Raw genomic sequence first — 10346 nt, 5'->3', positions numbered from 1 at the left:
TCCCCTTTCAGGCGGCTCCACCAGATAAAGTCCAGAGTACAACATCTCTCTCCATTTCCTGCCTCACTTGCCGAACTGATTGTCACTTCTGCCACTTGCCATGCTGGCTCCTCTGATCCAAAACGCTAGTGATTATATGACGCACCATTGATCTAGTAACAGTTTCTCGGGGCGGGGGTGAGGGTGGGGGATTGAAGTGTGTATGTCAATTTCAGACACGTCTGAATTTCAGAAATGTAACACATAGGAAAAATCCGGTGCACCCCTGAGTTGAGGAACGACAGTAACAGGGAGAAAGAGAATGTGGCGGGCAATGGCTGAAGTGCTCCCGGGGAAGCCAGCCACGTCCTCAAGGACCTTGGGTGTCAGGTGCCGGGGTTCGGCTATTGTCCTGGAGGCAATAACGGGCTCCTCAGGGATTCTGCACGAGTGAGTGACATGGTCAGATTCGGCTTTCAAAGAGACCACTGTGCAGCCTGTGTGAAAATATGGGTTGAAGCGGGGCAGATTACAGAAAGAAAATCCGATGGAGGAAGCCAGGTGTGGACTAAGCCTGACAGGGGCACCAGACTCCAGGGCATGGACCTGGAAGAAAGTTAGAGATAAATGGACTGCAGTTACTGGCTGACTGAAGAGGCCTAGGACAGTGGCGGGGGCGGGAGGGCGGGCGGAGGAGCCTGGATGACTCCCAGGCTTCTGTCCTGGGAATCTGGGAGAACCAGATACATGCTTGGACTGAGGAGTTCACAGGAAACCTTATATTTCCTGGATCTTTAAGCGCAGGTTCAATGCTTGTCACCTTGAACAGGTTCCAATGTGACCGCTAAGTCTTGTCTTGATTTTATGAATTTAGTAATGGAATCCGCAATCTAGAACTGCGGGGAAGAAGGGGATGGCCACAGATGACCCTCATGTGCCCTTGGAGGCAGGGCCAGAGCTGCCCACGGAGGGGAAGGTGGTTCTCCTTTTTGCTGGAAGATTGCACTGAGGGGTACAGGTGAGGCAGGCGTTGGCGGGAGAGAAGATGCCTCATTCTCCTTCTCAAGGCACAATGGTCACCCCCAATCTTCCTAGGGCCGCTGTGTCCCTGCCGCTTCTCCCCCACCCACTCCAAGGATCAGGGCTCCAGCCTGTGGTTGAGCACCTTTGAAGAATGGCCTCCCCATCCCCCTCCCCGGCAGGGAAGTTTGCATCAAAGCCCCAGAGCAGGGACCTCACCGTTGCTGAGGACAAATGCTCTGAGACCTCTCAAAGCATCCTTCCTCCAAGAGATAGGCACAGCCCCCCTTGCTCCCTGGGCCCTTTAGAAAAGAGGGGCAATTTGACAGGAGTAAGGTGTGTGTCCTGGGGCTGGGCTTTGTTTTGTTCTGAGCTTTCTGATCAAAGGTGGAAATGGAGGCATGGTGTCCACAGTCCCTGAAAAATCAAAGTGGCAGGCGGCAGTGTCTGGGCTGCAAGTACACCGCCACTCATGGCTGGAGTGGCAGTAGGGTGCCTGAGGTGCCAAGGTGAGTCTTCCCCTCACTGGTGCTCTAAGGCTTCGCCTTCATCGAGCAAGACCAGCCACAGAAGCAGCAGGACCACGGGGGATTGAAGGACTAGGTTTGCCGAGGGAGACTGCTGGGTACAGCACTTTCTGTGCGGGTGGTGCAAAATCAATTGGGAAGGGCATGTCAGGAGGACTGAAGGGTCCCCTTTGAATTGCAATGTCAAGGCCAGCTCCCAAGAAGAGACTGGGCTGGAAGCGCATTTGAAGTTTAAGTCAAAGAAAGTAATAGTTCAGGGGATGTCCTCCAACCCCATTCAGGTCTCTATGAGCATTCAGATCATTTACTGCATGGAGAATAGCACTTCCCACTTGGATAGTTTTGCAATTTGATTTCAGGGCTATTGACATTCATTCTCTCCTGCGGATGAGGCAGGTAAGGGCTGGACTCATTAAGCTCCTTTCCTCTGCTGAGAACCCCATGACCCCTACACTTTTCTGAAGTCCCACAGTTAGTAAGTGATGGAGGGGTTTCCAGCCTGGGAGAGTGGTTATTATCTCCCGGGTGAGATGACACAACATGATATAATCCAATTGTCTCTCCCCCATACCTGTAATCAAGTCTTAAGTCAGTTCTCCCTGAAACAATCAAGCTTTTCATTGAGCCACAAGAGACCTCACATGAAAGAGATGCTCTCCCGGGTTGGGGTCACCTGCTGTGACCACATCTGCCATGAAAGGCTATTGGCTCAGGTGTATGTTGGTTCCAGCCCCATTGAGACATACGTTATACAGAAAAAAGTTTTAACTCAGCCAAGATGTATTCTTTAAATCCCAGCAATGTTAGAGATGATTATTGCCGTCCCCCCCCTCCACCCCCCGCCTCAGAAGTTAAGACAATTATTCTGAAGTATTTGATTGGTCCTAATAACCACATGCTATTAAAAAATCATTGAAACTCATCCAATCAATTAAGCCTCCAATTACAAGAAAGGTAAGAAGAGAAAGTGGCAAGACTTTCTGAATGCTAATTAATAAGGCTTTTAGTTTGAAGAGAATTGTGTCGTTTTGTTCTAACACCACAAAAACCTGCCTTGGGGGAGATTAAAGTAGGGATTCTTCAGAGGAGATAATTTCTGTTAAAGTACATAGTGAGCTCTTTATACAGAGACTTGGCTGAGAACACTGAATTCATTCTATTCGAAACTTTTCCAAAGAAAAATGGGGTTTGAGAAGGAGAGAAAGAGGATGAGGAATAGAGAAGGACAGAGAGAGGATAGGAATTGAGAGGGGGAGAAGCAGAGGCAGAAATTTCCTAAATTATAAAAAATAATTTAAAGAAGAAAATATGTAACAAACTAATAGAAATGATCCCTGAAAGTATAGTCTTTATCATACTAAGTGAAGTGAGTCAGACAAAGACAAATCTAATAGGATATCACTAATATGTGGAATCTAAAATGATGATACAAATAAACTTATTTACAAAACGGAAACTGACTCACAGACTTTGAAAATAAATTTATTGTTACCAAAGGGGAAAGGTGAGTAGAAGGGATAAATTAGGAGTTTGGGATTAACATATACATACTACTATATATGAAATAGATAAACAACAAGGACCTACTGTATAGCACAGAGAAATCTACTCAGTATTCTGTAATAACCTATATGGGTAAAGAATCTGAAAAAGAATGGATACATGTGTATGTATAACTGAATCACTTTGCTGAAAGTAACCACAACTGAAAGTAACACAACATTGTATATCAACTATACTCCAATATAAAATAAAAATTAAATTATAAATAAATTTAAAAAATAAAACAAAACCCAAACCAAAACCAAAACCAAATATGTAGAGTCTGTTAGAGAGAGAGAGACAGGAATGGGGCAGAGCGGTGAATTTTAGAGAGCCAAATTCTAGTTGTAGATCTCTGGTCCTGTTGGTTGACCTTGGGCAGATCTCTTCATTCTGAGCTCTGCTTTAGTAACACTCTGGTATTTCTAGTCTCCTACTCTCACACTTTCTCCCTCCCTCCCTTAGAAACAGGGTTTTGTGGCCACCCTGATAAAATCGATGGCTTAGATTTGTATGCAATTTCCATTTCAAACTGGTTCACTCATATTCGCTCTCATTTGATCCCCAAACAACGCTGAGAAATTGGCAGGGCAGGAATTATAGACCCATTTTACATATGAGGACCCTGAGGTTCACAGAGCTTAAGTGTCTTATCCAAGGCTCCAGTCATTAAATGTCAGAAGTAGATCTTGTAATCAATGCCCTTCTACCAGAACATGCAAAATTTTCTTGGGCTCAGAGTCAATTCATACCCAGGAAACCAGAGCCTGTATTGTTGCTCTCTCCAGATCTCCCCTGTTCTAACTAAGTTGTGTTGTCTGGTTGCTGAGACTTAACTCAGAAGGTTGGGGGGTTCTTCAAGATTGGGAAGTGACACAGAGACTCTGGTAGGTGGCCGTAGCAGCAGAGTGGGATATTTGCAAGGTCACTTTGAGTCAGTCTGACAATTTAGGACCTGTGTTTCTCTGCAGAGCCAAGGATGGAAGAGAGTGAATCTTGTTCTATCTGGAAGAAGACCTTGGAGCCCACAGTGGCTGTATGAGTTTGCTCAGGCTGCCTCAACGACATACCACACACTGGGGAACTTAAAACAACAGAAATTTCTTCTCTCATGCTTTTGGAAGCCAGAAGTCCAAGATCAATGTGCTGGCAGGGCCATGTGTCATCTGAAGGGTCTAGGGAAGACTTCTACGTTGCCTCTTCCTAGCTTCTAGGTGACTGCCAACAATCCTTGGAGTTCTTGGCTGGCAACTGTACCAATCCCATCTCTGCCTTTGTCCCCACGGGTAGTTCTTCTCTCTGCCTCTGTTTCTGTGTCCAAATGACACCAGTCTTTGGATTGAGGCCCACCCCAATTTGGTATGACCTCATCTTAACTTGATTACATCTGCAAAGACCTTATTTGCAAATAAAATCTCATGTACGAGTACTAGAGGTTTGGACTTCAACGTATCTTTTGGGGGAATATAATGTAACCCAGAACATTGGCTGCCTTCTATTCCACCACTCCTCAGCGCTTCATAAATAATTGTCAGGGGGGCTTTGCCACAGCGGACACATTTCAAACGCTTTGGCTTTTTGAAAAAGATCATCTTAAGCAACTTCAGAGAAAAATATTTTTCTGCAGTTGTGCAAGAAGAGAATTTCAACATGCTCTAGCCAATTTTCCCCAGCACCGCATAACTTAAAGAAAATTGAAGCCCCTCCCTTGGAGACCCTCTAGATGTGACAGATACTTAAAGCTAAATGGGGTTTATAAGGCTCTCTGAATAAAGTAACTATTTGTTAATGGAGTTTGTGAGGCTGCTCTCACTCCTCCCTTAAGATGCTCATTATACACAGAAAGAAAGCAGTTTTGGTCTGATCCATTTGAATACTTGTCCTAATTCATACTTGCTGAAAAGCCGTGGCTTTACTAACTTCTATCCCATGAAATGAAGTGAATTTTTGCCAGAACTTTTAAGAAGATGGTGCTTTTCTTACAGGTGATATGGATTACTGGCAAACAAATAAAATGAAGCAGTATAAAAATTATAGAAAAGCTTTCTGTTCTAGTTTTGGCATCTATCACAATTTCCTGTGCCATTGTAGAAGCAGTTTTACTTTTTGCCAGTCTGAACCAGGAAATATGGTACTGTATTCACTTACATTATTTCTTTCTGCTTTCTTCCCCTCCCCTGATTCTTTGCATTTCTTTCCCCAATTTGAGAAAGAATATATCACAGTAAATGGAAAATGCACATTTTCCCCACTCTACTTTGGGCTTTAAAAAAATAACCCCATTTTCTGGTCCTCTGGACCCCCCAGAAAACGCCATCATTTCTGGGGCTGAGAAGCAAAAGCTTTCCTTAGGAAACACATGGGATGGAAGGAGCCCTGTCCTGCTCGGAGTTGATAGTGGGTTACATGAAAGAAGCATGGTCCTGCTGCAGCTGCTGCTTGGCTTTCTTCAAGTTCAACGCAAAGTACCCAGGTTCTGATTCTAAAACTCGAAAATAAAGGAAATTGAATGTAAACTCCACTTATCAATCTCACTGTAAAATCATGCCATCCCCTCCTATCAGACATCCGTGGGTACCACCTCAGCACCCATGTTTCCCTTCTGTCTCCCCTGCAGCTCCCAATTTCTGTCTGAGAACACTTGTGCATCAGGAAAAGCTTATTCCAAGTGATTCTGTAACCAGAGATGCACCATGGGACTAAGCCACTCAATCCTTACCATGCCCCTGGCCACAGTGAATGGTTCAGGCACAGGCAGGCAGCCTGGACTGGTCCAACCAAAGTGGATCTCAAGGCTTTGATTGAAAATGCTAAGACAAAAGTACTATTAACAATAGCTAAGATATGGCAGCAACCCAAGCGCCCGTCAACAGATGCCTGGCTTAAGAAGATGTGGTACATATATACAATGGAATATTACTCAGCCATAAAAAAGAATGAAATATTGCCATTTGCGGCAACCTGGATGGATCTAGAGACTATTATTCTTAGTGAAATAAGTCAGACAGAGAAAGACAAATATTGGGTGGGCCAAAAGTTTCGTTCAGTTTTTTCCATAAGGTGGCTCTAGCAGCACTTAGTTGTCTTTAACTTCATTCGAAACAATTTTGTTAGGTTATATGTGACAGCTGTCAAATCAGCATGCATTTAAAAAAAGACTTATCAAAATTGGTGAATTTTTTGGATTAAAGACCTAAATGTAAGTCCAGACACTATAAAACTCTTAGAGGCAGAACACTCTATGACATAAATCACAGCAAGATCCTTTTTGACCCACCTCCTGGAGGAATGGAAATAAAACCAAAAATAAACAAATGGGACCTAATGAAACTTAAAAGCTTTTGCACAGCAAAGGAAACCATAAACAAGATGAAAAGACAACCCTCAGAATGGGAGAAAATATTTGCAAACGAAGCAACTGACAAAGGATTAATCTCCAAAATATACAAGCATCTCATGCAGCTCAATATCAAAAAAACAAACAACTCAATCCAAAAATGGGCAGAAGACCTAAATCGACATTTCCCCAAAGAAGATATACAGATTGCCCAAAAAAACACGAAAGGAAGATATACAGATATACAGATTTCCAAAAAACACATGAAGAAAATATACAGATTGCCAAAAAGAAGAAGATATACAGATTGCCAAAAAACACATGAAAGGATGCTCAACATCACTAATCATTAGAGAAATGCAAATGGAAACTACAATGAGGTATCCCCTCACACCGGTCAGAATGGTCATCGTTAAAAAAATCTAAAAACAATAAATGCTGGAGAGGGTGTGGAGAGAAGAGAACTTTCTTGCACTGCTGGTGGGAATGTAAATTGATACAGCCACTATGGAGAACAGTATGGAGGTTCCTTAAAAAACTAAACATAGAACTACCATATGACCCAGCAATCCCACGACTGGGAATATACCCTGAGAAAACCATAATTCAAAAAGAGTCATGTACCACAATGTTCATTGCAGCACTATTTACAATAGCCAGGACATGGAAGCAACTTAGGAGTCCATCGACAGATGAATAGATAAAGAAGATGTGGCACATATATACAATGGAATATTACTCAGCCATAAAAAAAATGAAATTGAGTTATTTGTAGTGAGATGGATAGACCTAGAGTCTATCATACAGAGTGAAGTAAGTCAGAAAGAGAAAAACAAATACCATATGCTAACACATATATATGGAATGTAAAAAAAAAAAAAAGGTTCTGAAGAAGCTAGGGGCAGGACAGGAATAAAGATGCAGACATAGAGAATGGACTTGAGGACACGGGGAGGGGGAAGGGTAAGCTGGGACGAAGTGAGAGAGTGACATTGATATATATACACTACCAAATGTAAAATAGATAGCTAGTGGGAAGCAGCCCCATAGCACAGGGAGATCAGCTCGGTGCTTTGTGACCACCTAGAGGGGTGGGATAGGGAGGGTGGGAGGGAGATGCAAGAGGGAGGGGATATGGGGATACATGTATACGTATAGCTGATTCACTTTGTTATACAACAGAAACTAACACACCATTGTAAAGCAATTATACTCCAATAAAGATGTTAAAAAAAAATTGGTGAATTTTTGTGTAGCCATTTTAATATTGAAAAGGGAAGAAAAAAGCAACATTTTTGGCATATTATGCTTTATTATTTCAAGAAAGGTAAAAACACAACTGAAACGCACAAAAAAGATTTGTGCCGTGTATGGAGAAGGTGCTGTGACTGATTGAACATGTCAAAAGTGGTTTGCGAAGTTTCATGCTGGAGATTTCTCATTGGACAATTCTCCACCGTCAGGTAGACCAGTTGAAGTTGATAGCAATCAAATTGAAACAATAATTGAGAACAATCAACGTTATACTATGCAGGAGACAGCCGACATACTCAAAATATCCAAATCAAGCGCTGAAAATCATTTGCACCAGCTTGGTTATGGGAATCGCTTTGATGTTTGTGTTCCATATAAGTTAATAGAAAAAAACCTTCTTGACCATATTTCCGCATGCGATTCTCTACTGAAATGTAATGAAAACTTTCAGTTTTTAAAACAAATTGTGATGGGTGATAAAAAGTGGATACTGTGCAACAATGTGGATTGGAAGAGATCGTGGAGCAAGTGAAGTGAACCAACCACACCAAAGGCTGGTCTTCATCCAAAGAAGGTGATGTTGTGTATATGGTGGGATTGGGAATCCTCTATTATGAGCTCCTTCCAGAAAACCAAATGATTAATTCCAACAAGTACTGTTCCCAATTAGACCAACTGAAAGCGGCACTCGATGAAAAGCATCCAGAATTAGTCAACCGAAAACACATAATCTTCCATCAGGATAAGGCAAGACCTCATGCTTCTTTGATGACCAGGCAAAAACTGTTACAGCTTGCTGGGAAGTTCTGATTCATCCGCCGTATTCACCAGACATTGCACCTTCAGATTTCCATTTATTTCAGTCTTTACAAAATTCTCTTAATGGAAGAAATTTCAATTCCCTGGAAGACTGTAGAAGGCACCTGGAACAGTTCTTTGCTCAAAAAGATAAAAAGTTTTGGGAAGATGGAATTATGAAGTTGCCTGAAAAATGGCAGAAGGTAGTGGAATAGAAGGGTGAATACTTTGTTCAATAAAGTTCTTGGTGAAAATGAAAAATGTGTCTTTTACTTAAAAAACCGAAGGCACTTTTGGGCCCACCCAATACTATAGGATATCACTTATATGTGGAATCTAAAAAATAATACAAACGAATCTATATACAAAATAGAACCAGACTCACAGACATATGAAACAAACTTACGGTTACCAAAGGAAAAGGGAAGGGGGAAGGGTCAAATTAGGAGTATGGGGTTAATAGATATAAACTACTATACATAAAATAGATATGCAACAAAGATCTATTGTATAGCACAGGGAATTATACCCAGTATCTTGTAATAATGTATAATAGAATATAATCTGAAAAAAAAAAAATCGCTATGCTCTGCACCTGAAACTGCCCCTATCTTCCTTGGACAAGAGTGAGAAAGATTGTTGCTTTGGGAGCTTCTGGCAGCCACCTTGTGTCCATAAGTGGTGCTGGCCCTTGGATGATGTCAACACTACGGATGTAGTAGAGAGATGGTCCTTGATGACGTTGCTGAGTTGCTAGGTCAAGCCTCATGTGAAACTCACCCTTCTTTTGGACCATTTAGTATCATGCATCAAAAAATTCCCTTTATTATTTAAGCCTGTTGAGATGGGTTTTATATTACTTACAACTGAAAGTTTCTTTTTTTCCCCTCCGTTATTTCTTTTTGTCATCCTTTTCCACATACACCAAAGTTAGTCTGATAATATATTTGAGGCATGATGAGTTTGAGGTGCTTGTGGGATATTCAGGTGGCAATAGCTAGAACAGCACTGTGTAGTAGAACCTTTTGCAATGATGGTAGTGTTCTGTAGCTGCAGTGTCCAACATGAGAGCTACACACAGCTATAAAGCCCTTAAAATGTGGCTTGTGTGACTATTTACAATAGCCAAGACAGGGGGGCAACCTAAATGTCCATCTACAGATGAATGGATAAAGAAAATGTGGTATATGTATATACAATGGAATATTAGCCATAAAAAGAATGAAATAATGCCATTTGCAGCAACATGGATGGACCTAAAGATTATCATATTAAGTGAAGTAAGCCAGACAAAGAAAGACAAATAGATGATATCATTTATGTGTGGAATCTAAAAAAAAGGATACAAATGAACTTATTTACAAAGCAGAAATAGACTCACAGGGACTTCCCTGGTGGTGCAGTGGTTAAGAATCCGCCTGCCAATGCAGGAGACACGGGTTCGAGCCCCAGTGCAGGAAGATCCCACATGCCACGGAGCAACTAAGCCCGTGTGCCACAACTACTGAGCCTGTGCTCTAGAGCCTGCGAACCACAACTACTGAAGCCCTCATGCCTAGAGCCCGTGCACCGCAACAAGAGAAGCCACCACAATGAGAGGCCCGAGCACCTCAACAAAGAGTAGCCCCCGCTCGCCGCAACTAGAGAAAGCCCACGTGCAGCAACGAAGACCCAATGTAGACAAAAATAAATTAATTAATTAAAACAAAAAAAAAAAAGAAAGAAACAGACTCACAAGACATAGAAAACAAACTTATGGTTACCAAAGGGGAAAGGGGGGCGGGGAGGGATAAATTAGGAGTTTGGGATTAACAGATACATAATACTGTATATAAAATAGGTAAACAACAAGGACCTACTGTATATCACAGGGAACTGTATTCAATATC

This window comes from Balaenoptera acutorostrata (assembly GCF_949987535.1).
Source record: "Balaenoptera acutorostrata chromosome 3 unlocalized genomic scaffold, mBalAcu1.1 SUPER_3_unloc_1, whole genome shotgun sequence".
NCBI lineage: Eukaryota > Metazoa > Chordata > Mammalia > Artiodactyla > Balaenopteridae > Balaenoptera > Balaenoptera acutorostrata.
The sequence above is the reverse complement of the archived record's forward strand: the minus strand, read 5'-3'. Positions refer to the sequence as shown.